The sequence below is a fragment of the Gorilla gorilla genome, chromosome 12, assembly GCF_029281585.2.
Source record: "Gorilla gorilla gorilla isolate KB3781 chromosome 12, NHGRI_mGorGor1-v2.1_pri, whole genome shotgun sequence".
Taxonomy (NCBI): domain Eukaryota; kingdom Metazoa; phylum Chordata; class Mammalia; order Primates; family Hominidae; genus Gorilla; species Gorilla gorilla.
In genome coordinates, this window is record NC_073236.2 from 65,886,710 (window position 1) to 65,905,293 (window position 18,584).

The 18,584-nt window shown below is 42.6% G+C and overlaps 1 protein-coding gene and 1 pseudogene across 2 annotated transcripts in view; both read right to left on the minus strand.

The window, feature by feature from the left end:
- The window catches only part of ACTG2 (actin gamma 2, smooth muscle), a 26,983-nt gene extending 25,986 nt beyond the window's left edge, over nt 1-997 (minus strand). For both annotated transcript variants that reach the window (XM_055378095.1, XM_004029440.3), the window contains exon 1: nt 916-997. The gene's annotated coding sequence lies outside the window, so the exon portion shown is untranslated. The remainder of the gene's footprint in view (nt 1-915) is intronic.
- The window catches only part of LOC101145023 (palmitoyltransferase ZDHHC6-like), a 21,193-nt pseudogene extending 4,703 nt beyond the window's left edge, over nt 1-16,490 (minus strand).
- Nucleotides 16,491-18,584: the final 2,094 nt, after the last annotated feature.

Below are 18,584 nucleotides of genomic sequence, written 5' to 3' on the forward strand. Positions count from 1 at the left end.
GGCCTGCACTGCCACACCCAGCCTGCCTCACCTGTGAAGAGATGCTAGTGAATTCTGATGCCAAACATAGAAGTGGCCCCTTCGTCTCATCTTCCTCTTAATTCTTTGTGCATGTGTTGTGTGTGTGTTGGGTGGGTTGGGGGGAGTAATGACATCTGCAAATGGGTCACAGTTGGGTGTGAGTCTTTTGGATAAATGGCTGTACATCTCTAGGCCTCAATGTCCTCATCAGAGGAGAATGAACTAGATGGGTCCCAAGTTCCTTCTACCCTGAAACCTCATGATGCCACAGGGCAAGTGGAATTTTCTCCATCCCTCGATGATCCTAGAGCCTTCAAGGACTGCAGAAACCCTCCATTCTCCTCAGCCAAGCATAGATCAGAGGACAGAGAGACCCACAGGGGACCTGAAGAAAATACCCTCCCATTCCCAGCACAGACATTTCATGGACTAAACAGCTCACAGACACCAGGACCACTGTTGGCTTTGACTCAAGTATTCTGAAAAGCTGCTTTTCTGCAAAGTATGCAGAAAACTTTTTTTTTCTGCAAAGTATGATCCCCTAAAACAGCCTCCCAGACATTCTAACCCAAGACAAAGGACATCAGGGTGTGGATCTGCACTGGCCCTGGGGAGCAGGGCTAGTAGAGACTGCAGGCATTATATCCCACCAGTCCCCATTCTGAGGCAGGGAGCACGGTTCCAAGCTGCCCCTGCCCCAGGATGTCCCATGGCCAGAGACGCCTTTTCTCAGCAGGCTGCAGTATGCTTGCAGGTGCCGCTGCCCACCAAGGGCCCTGGTGTGTGATCTGGGCCAGCGTCACAGAAGCCAGGCCAATCTGGAGACACCTCCCGCACCCAGGAGGCCAGGCAGCCCCGGAAAGGAAGAGGTGGCAAAAGCCGTACAGTACTCACCGAGGGTATGAGAGGTTCTTCTCCCAGTGACTGAGGGCTGGTGTGTCTTTGGCATGAATGCCAGAGCAATATAAAACCCCAGAGGCGGATCTTCTTTAAACAAAGTCCCTAAAAAGGCCAGCTGACGGTGTGTTAGCAATATTACCATATAAGGTGGTTTTTTCAATAAATCGCCTTGGGGGTAGGGAAGGGGGGTGGGTAGAGTGAATTATCATTTGAAAAATGTATGCAAAAGGACTCAGTGGCAACAGCCCCGGTGCTGGTAGATTTGTTCCTTTTATGCTCCACTTGCATAAACAAAACTCACACCAGGCCTTATAAGCTGCCCAGAGTGAGACCAGATGCAGCTGTGCTCCTGGAGTGAGAACCATACCAAGAATGGCAGTGGGCCTCCTCCGTCCACACCTCCCTCCTCAGGCCCTGCTGCATGCGGCCCCTGGGTCTGCCTGGGACACCCAGGCAGTGTCCCCAAAATGGGTGCAATTATGCCTTGTCTGGCACGAGCCTGGGACCAATGAAATCTGAAGAGAAATGCGTTCCGTACCCAGGAAAGAAATCCTGTGCCCTACTCACCTGCTGCACCTTGGCACAAGCTCCTAACCCTTGGGCTGAGTTCTCTGAGGGTCTCAGGACACCTTAGGCTTCATTCTCTCTTGGCTCCTTCCTGGGTTTCCTTTAAATATCTCTAAATATCTGCAGACTGAGGGACCTGCTTCAGGGTTGAGGCACACCTAACAAGACTCTTGGCCTGTAGGATTTTCCACAGTCCTGTGATTCTTGAGCTGCTTCTTTTTCTTTTTTGAGATAGAGTCTCGCCCTATCTCCCAGGCTGGAGTGCATTGGTGCAATCTCGGCTCACTGCAACCTCCGCCTCCCAGGTTCAAACGATTCTCCTGCCTCAGCCTCCTGAGTAGCTGAGATTACAGGCACCTGCCACCATGCCCAGCTAATTTTTGTATTTTTAGTAGAGACAGGGTTTCACCATGTTGGCCAGGCTGGTCTCGAGCTCCTGACCTCGTGATCCGCCTGCCTTGGCCTACAGGTGTGAGCCACTGTGCCTGGACTTCTTTTTTTGTTTTGTTTTGTTTTTAATTAGACAGGGTCTCGCTCTTGAACTCCTGGATTCAAGCAATCCCTCCACCTTGGTCTGCCAAAGTGCTGGGATTACAGGTGTGAGCCACCATGGCTGGCTGATGATTGCTCTTCTTTGTGTAATTCATGTACTATCCCCAGGTAGCTGGTTCATCTCCCACATTATCAGCTACCAGCTCTGCAGTATTACTTTCAACTCCACATTCTCATGGTCCCCCTCCCTCACCCTGGTCCAGACTAAAATGATCAATTGCCTATTGGACATCCCAATCCAGATGACTCTCCAGCTCTTCAAACTCATCCTGTCTAAAACTGAACCCTTCTTCCCTACCCTCAAAGCTGCTGTGCCTCCTGGGTTGCCAACTTCCAAGTCCATCCCCTCAGCCCTTCAAGCTAGAAGTCAGTCAGTCTAGAACCCTGTGTCTCCCTCATGCTCCCACAACCACCTGGGCACCACAGCCTGGTGCTCCCCCCACCAGAAATGCCCCTCAGCTCTGTGTCCTCCCTCAATCCCTGCTGGCCTGCGCTGCCTCAGGCTCCAGTCCTATCTGGCCTGGAGTGGGGCACAGCTTCCTGACTAGCCTTCCTGACTCTGCTTCGTCTTCAACACAGAGGTTCCCAAAGCATGGGGACCACCAGAGTGCAGCGGCAGCATGACATGGGAATGTGCTCACAATGCAGATTCTCAGGTGTCACCTAGCCCTATTGAAACAGAAACTCAGTGAATAGGCCTTAGCCATCTGTGTTTCTTAAACTTTCCCCACCCGGTGCCCAGGATACCCCCGCTTCAATAGAAGAAGCATGCATTGCATCCCTGCTAAACGCACAGGGAGTTCCAGGTGGTTTGGGGTCACCTGGTGCAACGGCTTGGTACAGGTCTGGCTTCCTCATTAACTGAAAATTGAGGCAGGAGAAGGTGTGAATGAGGAGTGTCCTCTGCTGAGACAGCCCAGAGGAAAGATTTAAAAACGCTTTCCTTGAGGACCTGCAGTTGTTCCCTGTGGAGAAGGAACACTGTTGTCATTGTGAGGTTCACTTACTCATCATTTGATCACTGGCCTGCGTGTTTAGTGCCTAAGTCTAAATTCCAGGCCTGTGGGAAGCTTTCTGAGCATTTCAAGTTCCTAGAAAACCCTCACTGGGGATTCTGGAGGGAAGAGGGCTCCCTTTCCGGAGCTGTGCTGCATAGAAGGTGGCAGTGGATGAGGTGTGAGCTGTCCCAGCATGGACAGAGTGCTCGCAGTCCCAACTGGCCGAGGCAGGTAGCTCAACGCTAAGTGACAGGGTTATAAGCTCCGCCTCTGATTCTCTCTTCTTGTGTGGGAATGAGGCCAGGGCAGGGACAGGGTGCCAATCACCCTTGACCTGATCATGGGTTTAGAGGGGGCATCCTTTCCCTTCTCAGTGTAAGGGTTGCTTCACAGAGTGAGCTTTCTTCTAATCACTCAGCACCGTGGTCAGCGTGCAGATGGGGGCACCTTGCCCTATGGATATTCCCCTCTTAGTTGGCACAGCCAGTCGATAAACAATGAAAAGCCTATAACAAAGGCACTGGTTGTGATCTAGGCTCCAAACAGCCCAGAGACGAGAAAGCAGGGACTAACTGAATAAACTGAAGCTCTGAGGAAATGTTTAGGGAGAGATCAGAAGGTGAGGGAGGTTACACCAGGTACTCGATTTGTTTATATTTAACATTTTTTTCTGGTTTCAAAAATTCAATCAAAAATTTCAAAAAATACAAAAATGTGTGTTTTAGAAAGCAAATGTTCACTGTAATCCCACTTAGACCTAAGTCAGAGAAGGCCACTGTTAAGGGCAATAGGATACCTATTTTAAAAATATTTTTTCCAGATTTTTTTCTAACATTTTAATATTATTTTACAAAAATGGGATTATGTCATTGCATATGTTTTTACAATTGTTCTGAAACTTGTCATGTTCTCTTAATAATACTCTTGGATGTCTTTCAAAATCAGTTTATATAATTTTTTAAACTCTAGAGTCGTTTTCCATAGTAGGGATATACCATAAATTATTTGACCAATATCCTATTGATGGGCTCTTGGGTCATTTCCAGCATTTTTACTCATGCAAACATTGCTAACATTAATAAAACTTTGTATATGTGCCTTTGTGCACATGTGGGAGTATTTTCATATGGTAAATTTGTTAAAGTGGAATTGTTTGATTAAGTAAGCACATGTGAAATATTGACGGAACCTGCCAAGTTGTCTTACAAAAATTTGTACCAGGTTATACTCCTGCCGGGAGAGTATGAGACCACCTCCCTCTTCATGTTATTTCAGTTAGCATTAATATGGTTTTTTTTCAGTACATTACATTTGTTTATTACATTAGAAACATGTCAATTTTCAAACGATTGGCCACCTTAGAACTGTTTAGTTTTTTCCCTAATTACAAAAGTAATATATGCAATGATTAAAAAAAAAAAAAGAGGAAAATATACGAACTAGGTGTTCACATCTTGAGTTGTTTCCTTGAGTGGGCAATTGTCCAAACGAGCCTCTCTGCTCATCTGGCTCTCCTTGTGTCCAGATGAACCATGTGGATCATTGGCGATTACCCATCTTTTAAATGTTTCCTAATCGGGAAGGAGAAACTTAGCATCTTCTTGTTTTAAAATTATTATTATTATTGAGACAGGGTCTCGCTCTGTTGCCCAGGCTGGAGTGCAGTGGTGCAATCACATCTTACTGGAACCTTGACATCCTGGGCTCAGGTGATTCTCCTGCCTCAGCCTCCACAGTAGCTGGGAATATGGGCATGCACCACCCTGCCCTGCTAATTTTATTTTTATTTTTATTTTTTGTAGAGACAGAGTTTCACCATGTTGCCCAGGCTGGTCTTGAACTCCTGGCCTCAAACAATCCAACGGCCTCAGCCTCCCACAGTGTTGGAATTATAGGCATGAGCCACCGCACCTGGCTCATGAAAGTGTAAAATTATGTGGTAACTAATGAGAATGAACACATGTTTGGCTTATATTAACTTTTCTTTTCTTCTTTTTCTTTTTGAGACAGAGTCTCTCTCTGTCACCCAGGCTGGAGTGCAGTGGTGTGATCTTGGCTCACTGCAACCTCTCTGCCTCCTGGGTTCAAGCGATTCTCATGCCTCAGCCTCCCGAGTAGCTGGGATTACAGGTGTGCATCACCATGCCCGGCTAATTTTTGTGTTTTTTAGTAGAGATGGAGTTTCACCCTATTGGCCAGGCTGGTCTGGAACTCCTAACCTCAGGTGATCTGCCCACCTCAGCACCCCAAAGTGCTAGAATTACAGGCATGAGTCACTGTGCCCGACCTTTTTTTTTTTTTAAACTTGTCTTTCTCTGAAAATGGCTGCTTCCTGTTTACTTTTTTTTTCCTATTGGATTGTTCACCTTTATCTTCTTGAGTTATGAGAGATCTTTGTATATTATATTAGTGATATTATTAGCCTTTTGCCTACCACAAGTGTTGCAAATATTTTCCCCCCAGTTTAAACATTTGCCTTTCGATTTTGTCTGGTAGCATTTGCCTTACTAAAGTTTAATCAAATGTCTTTCCCGTTTAGTGTCTGTTTTATAACATCCTTAGGAAGGCTGAGCACTTCTTTTTATACATTTTAACTTTTGAAAATTGTAATTGTGGAAAACACATATAATATAAAATTTACAATATTAACCATTTAAAAATGTATGGTTCTATATGGTTTTTGTTTTGTTTTGTTTTGTTTGTTTTTTTTGAGACGGTGTGTCACTCCTGCTGCCCAGGCTGGAATGCAATGATGCAGTCTCGGCTCACTGCAACCTCTGCCTCCTGGGTTCAAGCGATTCTCCTGCCTCAGCCTCCTGAGTAGCTGGGATTACAGGCACCCATCACCATGCCCAGCTAACTTTTGTATTTTCAGTAGAGACGGGGTTTCACCATGTTGGCCAGGCTGGTCTCAAACTCCTGACCTCAGGTGATCCATCTGCCTCGGCCTCCCAAAGTGCTGGGATTATAGGTGTGAGCCACGGTGCCCTGCGGTTCTGTACTATTAAGTATATTCACATTGTTATACAACCAGTCTCCAGAACTTTTTTATCTTGCAAAACTGAAACAGTATCCATTAAACAACTCCTCACTTTGCCCTCCCCCAGCCCCTGGCAACAGCTCTTCTACTTGCTGTCTCTGAATCTGACAACTCTGAATACCTTATAAGAGTGGAGTCATACAGTGTTTGCCCTCGAGGTTCATCCATGCTGTAGTATGAGTCAAAATTTCCTTGCTTTGTATTTATGTAATTTTATTTTTCGGAGACAGGGTCTTACTTTGTCACCCAGGCTGGTGTGCAGTGGCGTGATCATAGCTCACTGCAGCCTCAAATTCCTGGGCTCGAGCAATGCTCCTGCCTCAACCTCCCAAACAGCTAGGACTATAGGCATGCTCCACCACACCCAGCTAATTTTTTAAAAATTTTAATTTTTGTAGAGGAGGTGGGAGGCAGGTCTCAATATGTTGCCTAGGCTGGTCTTGAACTCCTGGCTTCAAGCGATCCTCCCGCCTGCGTCTCCCAAAGTTCAGGGATTACAGGCATGACCCAATGTGTGGCCTCCTTCCTTTTTAAAGCTGAATAATATTTCATTGTATCTCTATAACACATTCTGTTTATCCATTCATTTATTGAGTGACACTTGAAGTCCTTTCACTTCTTGGCTATTGTGAATAATGCCACTATGAACATGGATGTACAAATAGCTCTTTGAGACCCTGCTTTTACTTCTTTTGGGTATACACCCAGATACAGAATTGCTGGACCATCTGGTAATTTTCTTTTTACTTTTTTGATGAAGTGCCAAATGGTTTTACATAGGGACCACATCATTTTCCATTTCCACCAACAGTGGTGCACAATGATTCCAATTTCTCCACATCCTTGCCAACACTTTGTTATTTTCAGGGTTGTATTTTATTTTCTTAAGTAGCCATCCTAATGGGTGGCTACTTTTTAAAAAATTGTATACGAGCGTCGTGTTTTAATTAAACAGACTTTTTTTTTTTTTTTTTTTTGAGATAGAGTCTTGCTCTGTCACCAGGCTGGAGTGCAATGGCATGATCTCAGCCCACTGCAACCTCCATCTCCCGGGTTCAAGTGATTCTCCTGCCTCAGCCTCCTCAGTAGCTGGGACTACAGGCATGCACCACCACACCCAGCTAATCTTTGTATTTTTAGTAGAGATGGGATTTCACCATGTTGGCCAGGATGATCTTGATCTCTTGACCTCATGATCCACCTGCTTTGGCCTCCCAAAACGCTGGGATTACGGGGGTGAGCCACCGCGCCCAGCCTAGACTATTTTTTTAGAGTAGTTTTAGGTTCACAGAAACATTGAACAGAAAGTATAGAGAGTTTCCATTACGCCCAACACCCACACACTCTCAGCTTTCTCCACTATCAAAGTCCTATACCAATGTGGTTCATTTGTTATAACCAATGAACCTACATTGACACATCATTATCACCCAAAGTTCATAGTTTGCATTAGGGTTTGCTCTTGGTGCTGTACATTCAATGGGTTTTGACAAATGTATAATGTCATGTATCCACCCTTACACTGTAGTGTCATACGGAGTAATTTCACTGACCATCTATTCATCCTTTCCCCTCCACAACCCCTGGCAACCATTGATCTTTTTACTGTCTCCATAGTTTTGCCTTTTCTAGAATGCCATATAATTGAAATCGTACAGTATGTGGCCTTTTTAAGGTTGACTTCTTTTACTTAGCAATAGAGATTTAAGTTTTCTCCATGTCTTTTTACGGTTTGATATCTTATTTCTTTTTAGTGCTGAGTGATATTTCATTGTTTGGATGTACTACAGTTTACATATCCACTCACCTACTGAAGGGCACCTTAGTTGCCTCCAAGTTTTGGCAGTTATGCATAAAGCTGCTCTAAACATCCTTTTGGGCTGGGCGCAGTGGTTCACACCTGTAATCCCAGCACTTTGGGAGGCTGAAGCAGGCAGATCACCTGAGATCAGGAGTTCGAGACCACCCTGGCCAACATGGCGAAACCGCATCTCTACTAAAAATACAAAATTAGCTGGGCACAGTGGCACATGCCTGTAGTCCTAGCTACTCGGGAGGCTGAGGCAGAAGAATTACTTGAACCTGGGAGGCAGAGGTTGCCATGAGCCCAGATCGCACCACTGCACTCCAGCCTGGGCAACAAAGACAGACTCTCTCTCAAAAAAAATCCTTTTGCAAGTTTCTGTGTGAGCATAAGTTCTCAGCTCATTTGGGTAAATACCAAGGAGTGCAATTGCAAGATCTTCTGGTAAGAATATATTTAGTTTTGTAAGAAACTTCCAAATTGTCTTTCAAAGTAGCTGTACCATTTGGCATTCCCACCGGCAATGAATGAGAGTTCCTGTTGCCCCACATCTTCATGGTTTTGATTTGCATTTGAGCATTTCAACATAACAACATTTTTTCCCACTTGACAGTCATTGATTTTTAATTTCTTCAAGGGAAGAAAATAGCAAATATTTATTCAGAAACTTTTAAAAATAAACGTTTGTCATTTTATTTTTGTCAAAGTAAAAATTATTTTCATATGATTTAAAAAGAACACTCATTCAAAAAACTTCAGGAATAAGACAAAGTAGAAAAAAATCCCACCATCCTGATAACCGCTATGAACTTAAATCTTTCCAGACATTTTCAAGATATGAACACATTTAGAAAAATGGTATCAGGGCCAGGTGTCGTGGCTCATGCCTGTAATCCCAGCACTTTGGGAGACTCAGGTGGAAGGAATGCTTGAGGCCAGGAGTTCAAGACCAGCCTGGGCAAAATAGTGAGACCCTGTCTCTAAAAAAAAATTTAAAAATTAGTTGGGTGTAGTGGTGTGGATCTGTAGTCCCAGTTACTTGGGAGGCTGAGGTAGGAGAAGCCTTTGAGCCCAGGAGCTCAAGGCTGCAGTGAGCTATGATTGTGCCACTGTACTCCAGCCTGGGCCACAGAGTGAGACTCTGTCTCTAAAAAAAAATAAATAAATAAAAGGAAAAAGAAAACTGGTAGCATCCTGCACATGCTATTTTATATACTACATGATTTATTTTGCTTTTTATTATCTTTCATTTGTCGCTAGAATGTCAGCTCCATTCTTCTAAAAGGAAGGCAGCAATTCCTTTTATTTTTTGCTCACTGCTGTATCCCCAGCACCTAGAAGAGGGTCTGACACACGTAGGCCCTCAATATTCATTAAATAATGCAATAAACAAATCCCACTTTTACAACATAACAAAATGTTTTGGAATTTCTTTTTTCTGTGTCCATAGTATAATTTTCATCATCATCTATTTTATTGGCTGTGTATATTTCAAGGTATTTATTGAGCTTTACTGACTGGCCACGTAAGTGGTTTCCGATTGGTCACTATTACAAACAATACTGTGGTGAATATGCTTTTACTTATATTTGTGTACCTGTGGGATTATCTCTTTAGAGCAATTTAAAAAGAGAAGTTCCTTTGTCAAATAGAATGCATATTTTAATTATAAACCATTTTTGCTAAGCCAGACCTCCAGAAAATGGTTGCAATTTATTCTCCCACTCAGGCACAAGAGTGCTTATTTTCATTTTGTGCAACCTAGCTAGACAGCATAAAACTTGTTAATTTTTGCTGTCTAATAGGTAAAAAATAGTGTTGCACTGGGTTTTGAGTTTGGTTATTAGTGAGCTGCAAACCTTTTATTTTTTACTGTTCCTTTATATGTCTTTTTGAAATTGCCTATTTGTGTTTTTGCATTGTTATTAAATTGCTTGATCTTTTTTATTGATTTACAATAGCTGTTAAATAAAAGATAATTAATCTTTTCTATGTCATGACTGTTGCAAATATTCCTAGTTTGTCATTTCTTTTAAAATTACATTCATGGTAGGCAACCAGCTTGGGTCCCCTTCCACGCTGTGGAAGCTTTGTTCTTTTGCTCTTCACAATGAATCTTGCTACAAAAGAAAGAAAGAAAGAAAGAAAGAAAGAAAGAAAGAAAGAAAGAAAGAAAGAAAGAAAGAAAGAAAGAAAGAAAAATATATTCATGGTAGCTTTTGCCAAACAGAAGTTTCACTAATTTTTTTTTATTTGAGGGTTAACATACAGACAGTAAAGTAAACCACCAATTTTAAGTGCTCAGTGTCTTCTTCTTTAGAAATGTGCATATTTGAGGTGTAAACATGATGTTATGGGGTACATAGAGACAGGAAAGTGGTTACAATAGTGAAGCAAATTGATGTATCTCTCATTTCACATAGTTACATTGTGACAAGAGCAGCTAAAATCTACTTATTTAACAAGAATCCCTTATAAAATACAGTTTTATGACCTGTAGTCCTCAGGGTGTACATTAGATCTCTAGACTTGTTCATCCTACATACCTATCTTCTACTTTGTATCCTTTGACTTACATCCCAATTCCTTCCCCTCTTCGCCCCTCCCCACTCCAGCCCCACCACTATTTTAACCACTCTCTATCAGGTTTCCAGGTAAGCTCTCCCAGTCAATAATCCTCCCAAGTTAATCCTCTGATAATGTTTTAACTTGATGTAATAAAATCTGCGGCCAGGCACGGTGGCTCATGCCTGTAATCCCAGCACTTTGGGAGGCCAAGGCAGGTGGATCGCCTAAGGTCAGAAGTTCGAGACCAGCCTGACCAACATGGTGAAACCTCGTCTCTACTAAAAATACAAAAACTAGCTGGGTGTAGTGGCGGGCGCCTGTAATCCCAGCTACTCAGGAGGCTGAGGCAGGAGAATCGCTTGAACCAGGAAGGCAGAGGTTGCAGTGAGCCGAGATCGCGCCATTGCACTCCAGCTTGGACAACAAGAGTGAAACTCCGCCTCAAAAAATAAAATAAAATCTGTTCTTCCTTCATGGCATCTATCTTTGTGCCCTGTTTAGGAAAGCATTCCCCAACTCATACTTGTGTAAACATTTCACTGCCTTTTATTCTGTCACTTTCATTATTTCTATTGTTATATTGAAATCTTTAACCCAGCTAAAATTTAGTCTAAACTGTAAGATAGGGATCAAATTCCTGTCTCCTCCGTTCCCCAAGGGCTACTTCCCAACGTCGTTTATTAACTAGTCAATACCATTTATGTATTAAGTAGTCAACACTATCTCCATGATTTGAAATATTCCCTTTTTCTATGCCCTTTTCCTTTATTTCTGTTTATTGCAGCAACATTATCTCATCATTGTAAATATAGCTTTTAATATCAGCAATATTGCATCTTCACTCTCTTTCAAACATTTCTTAGTTATTATTACTTATTTATTCTCCAAGAAAAACTATATTTATTCATTTATTTATTTTTCAGACAGGGTCTGGCTCTGTCACCCAGGCTGAAGTGCAGTGGCACAATCATGGCTCACTGCAACCTTTACCTCCCAGGCTCCAGGGATCCTCCCACCTCAGCCTCCCAAGTAGCAGGGCCTACATGTGCACACCACCATGCCCGACTAATTTAAAAAAAAAATTTTTTTGGAGCGATGGGGTCTCCCTATATTGCCCAGGCTGGTCTCAAACTCCTGGGCTCAAGCAATCCTTCCGCCTCAGCCTCCCAAAGTGCTAGGATTACAGGCATGAGTCACCACACCCAGCTCACATTATTTTTCATATTAAGAAAGTATTAATCCATTATAAGTTTATTAACAATTATTAATGAAAAGAGTTGGATTTAATAATTTTTTTCAGCCTCTCAGTGATCCTCTAAGATAAAATATTTTAAAATCACCTCTTTGAAGGCGTCAGAGAAGCATTCAGTTCACGTTTCTAGAGGTGAGGTTTCTAGAGAGAAAGAAAACTCATTTGGATGAATCTGATATTCTATGTCACTTTCCTCTTGAGACATCTTTCCATGTTAAGCAGTACAAGACCATAGATCAAGTTAAGCAAGAAGCAGTAACTAAGAGACTGAGAAGCTAATTAGAGTTTTAGCAGACTGATGGGGTTGGGGGAAAAATACTGGAGTTCAGAGCCCACTGTGGAGGAAAAACACTGTTAAACACTCCAGGCTTTCTGTTGGGATCTGTGATAGTTAATTCTATGCGTCAATTTGGCTAGGCCACAGTATCCAGGTATTTAGTGAAACATTAATCTAGATGTTTCTGTGAAGTTATTTGTCAGATGAGATCTATATTTAAATCAGTAGACTTTGAGTAAAGCAGGTTACCCTTCACGATGTGAGTGGGCCTCATCCAATCATTTGAAAGCCATAATAGAAAAAGACTGACTTTTCTGGAAGCAAAAAGAATTCTGCCAGCAGATTGCCTTTAAACTCAAACTGCAGACCCCAATTCTTTCCCAGCCTACTCTGCAGATTTTAGATCTGCCAAGCCTCCACAACCATATGAAAAAATTCCTTAGAATCCTCTCTCTCTCTATATATATGTATATATACACAAACAAATATATATATTTAAACAAAAACAGACACATAGATCAATGGAACAGAATAGAGAGCCCAGAAATAAGTCCACACACCTACAATCATCTGATTTCAACAAAAGCGACAAAAACAAGTAATGGGGAAATGGAGAAAGGACTCCCTATTCAATAAATGGTGCTGGGATAATGTTTTACTAAATACCTGGGTACTATGACCTAGCCATAACTTCTGTATCTGGTGCTAGCCATATACAGAAGATTGAAACTGGCCCCTTTCCTTACACCATATACAAAAATCAACTCAAGAATGATTAAAGACTTAAATGTAAAATCCAAAACTACAAAACCCTGGAAGACAACCTAGGCAATACCTTTCTGGACAGAGAAACAGGCAAAGATTTCATGATGAAGATGCCAAAGACAATTGCAACAAAAACAAAAATTGACAAATGGGATCTAACTAAACTAAAGAGGTTCTTTTTCTTTTTTCTTTTTTTTTTTTTTTTTTGAGACAGAGTTGCACTCTTATTGCCCAGGCTGGAGTGCAATGGCGCGATCTCAGCTCACTGCAACCTCTGCCTCTGGCGTTCAAGTGATTCTCCCTCCTCAGCTTCCCGAGTAGCTGATATTACAGGCGCCCACCACCATACCCAGCTAATTTTTGTATTTTTAGTAGAGACGGAGTTTCATCATGTTGGTCAGTCTGGTCTCGAACTCCTGACCTCAAGTGATCCACCTGCCTCGGCCTCCCGAAGTGCTGGGATTACAAACTAAAGAGCTTCTGCACAGCAAAAGAAACTATCAACAGTGAACAAACAATGTACAGAATGGGGGAAAATTTTTGCAAAGTATGCATCTGACAAAGGTCTAATAGCCAGCATTTATAAGGAACTTAAACAAATTTACAAGAAAAAACAAACAACCCCATCAAAAAGTGGGCAAAGGACGTGAACAGACACTTTTCAAAAGAAGACATACATGCAGCCAACAAGCATATGAAAATAAACTCAACAACACTGATCATTAGAAAAACGCAAATCAAAATCACAATGAGATACCATCTTACACCAGTCAGAATGGCTATTATTAAAAAGTAAAAAAAAACAGGTGCTGGCGAGGTTGTAGAGATAAAGGAATGCTTATACACTGTTGGTGGGAATGTAAATTAGTTCACCCATTATGGAAAACAGTGTGGTAATTCCTCAAAGACCTAAAAACAGAAATACCATTCCACCCAGCAATCCTATCACTGGGTATATACCCAAAGGAATATAAATTGCTTTATCATAAAGACACATGTATGCGTATGTTCATTGCAGCACTATTCACAATAGCAAAGGCATAGAATCAACCTACATGCCCATCTATGATAGACTGGATAGAGAAAATGTGGTACATACATATACACCATTAAAAACTATGCAGCCATAAAAAAGAATGAGATCATGTCTTTTGCAGAAACATGGATGGAGCTGGAGGCCATTATCCTTAGCAAACTAACACAGGAACAGAACATCAGATAATACACGCCCTCACTTATAAGTGGGAGCTAAAGCTAAAATAGATGGACACAATGAGGGGAAAAACAGGCACTGGAGCACACCTGAGGGTGGAGGGTGGAGGGTGGAGGGTGGAGGGTGGAGGGTGGAGGGTGGAGGGTGGAGGGTGGAGGGTGGAGGGTGGAGGGTGGGAGGAGGGAGGATCAGGAAAAATAACTGCTGGGTACTAGGCTTAATACCTGGGTGACGAAATAATCTGTACAACAAACTCTCGTGATACAAGTTTACATATATAACGAACCTGCACATGTACCCTTGAACTTAAAATAAAAGTTAAAAACAAAGCAAAAAGATTGTCGGGCTGGTTATTTAATGATAAACTGACAATATGCTGCTTATAAGAGATACTCCTTAAATGCAAGGATATAGTAATATTGAAAGTAAGAAGCACTAATCAAAAGAAAGTTGTATCAATCTCAAAGTAGATTTTAAGGCAAGAAGCAGTCCTAAAGATAAAAAGAGACATTTTATAACATAAAAGGGTCAGTTCATCAGAGGATATAACAATTCCATATTTGTATGCATCTAATAACGTAACTTATATATACATGCCAAATGTGTGTGTGTATATATGTATATGTGTGTGTATGTAAATAAATAGAGCTCAAAAATGGACTAAACACAAAAGAGAAATAGATAAATTTGCAATCATATCGGGAGATTTTAGCACAACTTTCTCAGTAATGGACAGAAGAAGGAGCCAAAAAAATCAGGAACAGTATAGAGAATTTGAACAACAGGATGAAATCTTACCTGTGTAATGGAGTGTTGAGTGAACAGTTTTCTATTCCCCCAAATTTTCTTCTCTTTCTTTCTTCTCTTTCTTTCTTCTCTTTCTTTTCTTTCTCTCTTCCTTCCTTCCTTCCTTTTGTTGTTGTTATTGTTGTTGTTGTTGAAATGGAGTCTCACTCTGTCACCTAGGCTGAAGTGCAGTGGCACAATCTCGGCTCACTGCAACCTCCACCTCCTGGGTTCAAGTGATTCTCCTGCTTCAGCCTCTTGAGTAGCTGGGATTACAGGTGCCTGCCACCATGCCGACCTAATTTTTGTATTTTTAGTAGAGACGAGGTTTCACCACGTTGGCCAGGCTGGTTTCAAATTCCGGACTCAAATGATCCACCCACCTCGGCCTCCCAAATTGCTGGACTTACAGGCGTGAGCCACCGCGCCCGGCCTCTTATCTGCTTTTTATTTCAACTGTTCTAGTGTTAAGCTGTACTGGTGATTTCTTTCTCTCATTGGCCACTCCAAGTCATCTCTTTCAGGGACCCCTGACCACACAAATACCTGTTTAAATTCCTCCATTTACTTCCCATATCATAAAGAAAAACAAAGACCTCTAGTTGATAATACTGAATTCAATCTTTAGCTTTCTCTTCAATCCATGACTGACTAAAAGTTTTGTTTCTGAGGATGATTTTCATCTGAATAAAAAACAACTTCCTGGTCATTAGAGAAATGCAAATCAAAACCACAATGAGATACCATCTCACGCCAGTTAGAATGGTGATCATTATAAAGTGAGGAAACAACAGATGCTGGCAAGGATGTGGAGAAATAGGAATGCTTTTACACTGTTGGTGGGAATGTAAATTAGTTCAACCATTTTGGAAGTCAGTGTGGTGATTCCTCAAGGATCTAGAACCAGAAATACCATTTGACCCAGCAATCCCATTACTGGCTATATACCCAAAGGATTATAAATCATTCTACTATAAAGACACATGCACACGTATGTTTCTTGCAGCAATATTCACAATAGCAAAGACACGGAACCAACTCAAATGCCTATCCGTGATAGACTGGATCAAGAAAATGTGGCACATATCTGCTACAGAATATTATGCAGCCATAAAAAAGGATGAGTTCACGTCCTTTGCAGGGACATGGATGAAGCTGGAAACCATCATCCTCAGCAAACTAACACAGGAACAGAAAACTAAACACTGCATGTTCTCACTCATAAGTGGGAGTTTAACAATGAGAACACATGGACACAGGGAGGGGAACATCACACACCAAGGCCTATTGGGGGGTGGGGGACAAGGGGAGGGAGAGCACTAGGACAAATACCTAATGCATGTGGGGCTTAAACCTAGACGACAAGTTGATAGATGCAGCAAAACACTATGGCACATATATACCTATGTAACAAACCTGCACGATCTGCACATGTATCCCAGAACTTGTAAAGTAAAAACAAACAAATGAAAAACTTCCCAATAGTTACGGTTGTTCCTAAGATGAATCCCAAGGTAAACAAGAAGGCAGCAAATGCGGTGAATCCAGGCGGAACAACTGAAAGAGGATCTCTCCAGGCTGCACTTGTATCAGTGTTTACTGTGTTTCCCCCAAAGAAGAACCGATTACAAAGATGTGTGTACATAGTGAAAATAAAAATGAAAGCAGCATGGATACAAGCCAGAGGTGCTAAAAGAAGGAACAGTGTGAACGAAGCATGATTTTGGTAACCATAATAGTCGTGAATGTGTGATGAAATTCACACTTCCTCCAGTTGTATGTAAGGGCTGATATCACAATACAGAGTCAATCATGGCCACTGCAGAACATGCTGCTGTAACACCAAGGGCTGTGATGGGACCCTCTCTTTAATTCTTGGAGATTTTCAAACTTGATAACTGAGCCGAATGTATGCATTTTGGCAAGGAAGAATGTCTTCCTACTTTTAAAGAATTACAGAGTTGTCTTTTCTGTGCACACATTTCCATGTGCCACAAGTCCCAGTGTGTTCTTTGTCATGCCTTCAAGTTGTGACACATTAACATGGATTGTGCCATTTTCACCGTCAAGCACTCAAAGCTGTTTATCTTAACTAGGAGAATCAAGTTTCTTGGTTTGAAACCCAACCTCAGTCTGCTCCCTGGTGCCCACTCCTCAGCCATGGCATACTTGGGGAGTAGAGAGAGCCAGGGCACACCAGAACAGATTTTCTCCTCTTTGGCTGACTCCATCATGAGCACCTCAGTTCAGAGTAAGCAAAAAGCAAATCTTGGTCTCCAGAGGCTGGAATGCAGGACCCATGTGTCTCCTGCCAGCGTGCTTGCTGAGACTCAGCAATAAAGTATTTTAAAATTAAGGTATGTATATCTTTTTAGATACAGTGCTATTGCACAGTTAATAGAGTACAGTGTAGTGTAAACATAATTTTTATATGCACTAGGAAACAAAAAAATGTGTGCAACTTGCTTTACTGTGGTAGTCTGGAATCAAATATTCAGTATCTCTGAATGTTCAGTTTGTCTGAACACCGCTGTCTGCTTTCCATGTGTTCTGAGCCTTGAGTGGCTTGGGAGGTACCCCAAGATCCGGGCTCCAGTAACCCCACTTCTCTTATTATCAGGCAGTCTCTCACTCCCACTCCCACACTTCCTGGCAAGCACTTGGGTGTGTGTTTCCCAGCCTCCCTATCCTCATCTTGGGAGACAGGAGAAGCTGGGGATGGTGGCGATGGGGAAAAAGGGGGCTAGAAGCCTCCCCACAGGATGGTTCTTTTAAAAGTCAAGCTCTACCCAACACTCAGGCCTGCCTACCCAGAAGGGTAGCTTTTATTTTTTTATTTTGGAGACAGAGTCTTGCTCTGTCACCCAGGTTGGATGACAGTGGCCCAATCATGGCTCACTGCAGCCTCGACCTCCTTGGCTCAAGCGCTCCTCCCACCTCAGCCTCCCGAGTAGTTGGCACTATAGGTGCAAACCACCATGCCTGGCTGCTTTTTGTATTTTTTGTAGAGACTGGGTCTCACCACATTGCCCAGGCTGGTCTGAAAGTCCTGGACTCAAGTGATCCTCCTGCCACAACCTCCTAAAGTGCTAGGATTACAGCTGTGAGCCACCATGCCTGGCCAAGGGTGTCTTTTAAATGAAAGTAGGGGCTGGGCACGGTGGCAACTACTGGACTTAGGCCTTATTACTATTATTGTTATATTATCCATAGTTGCCATGTATTGAGTCATGTCTGTATGCTGCAAATTGTACTGAGCCATGTGTATGCATTATCTTATTTAATCTTGTTTTTTTTTTTTTTTTTTTTGAGACAGTCTCACTCTGTCACCCAGGATGGAGTGCGGTGGCGCAATCTCGACTCACTGCAACCTCTGCCTCCCAGGCTCAAGTGATTCTCCTGTCTCATCCTCCCGGGTAGCTGGGATTACAGGTGCCAGCCGCCATGCCCAGCTAATTTATGTATGTTTTCAGTAGAGACAGGGTTTCACCATATTGGTCAGGCTGGTCTGGAACTCCTGACCTCAAGTGATCTGCCTGCCTCGGCCTCCCAAAGTGCTGGGATTACAGGCGTGAGCCACCATGCCTGGCCTAATCCTGGTATTATTTACATTTTGAAACGTTGAAGACTGTGAGACCAGGGAGGTCAGTTTACTTTTTGAAGTCACGCAACCAGTAAGTGAGGAAGCCAGGAATATCCCCGGTCAGTCTCGCCCCTGTACCTGCCCTCATAAGCTTGGCATTATGCCTCCCCTAGTACTGAGGGAGAAAGCTCTACTTGCAACTTGGTGTTAGCTGAGAACTATTAAAATCATCACTTGCAGTGTTCTGAAGGTGAAGTT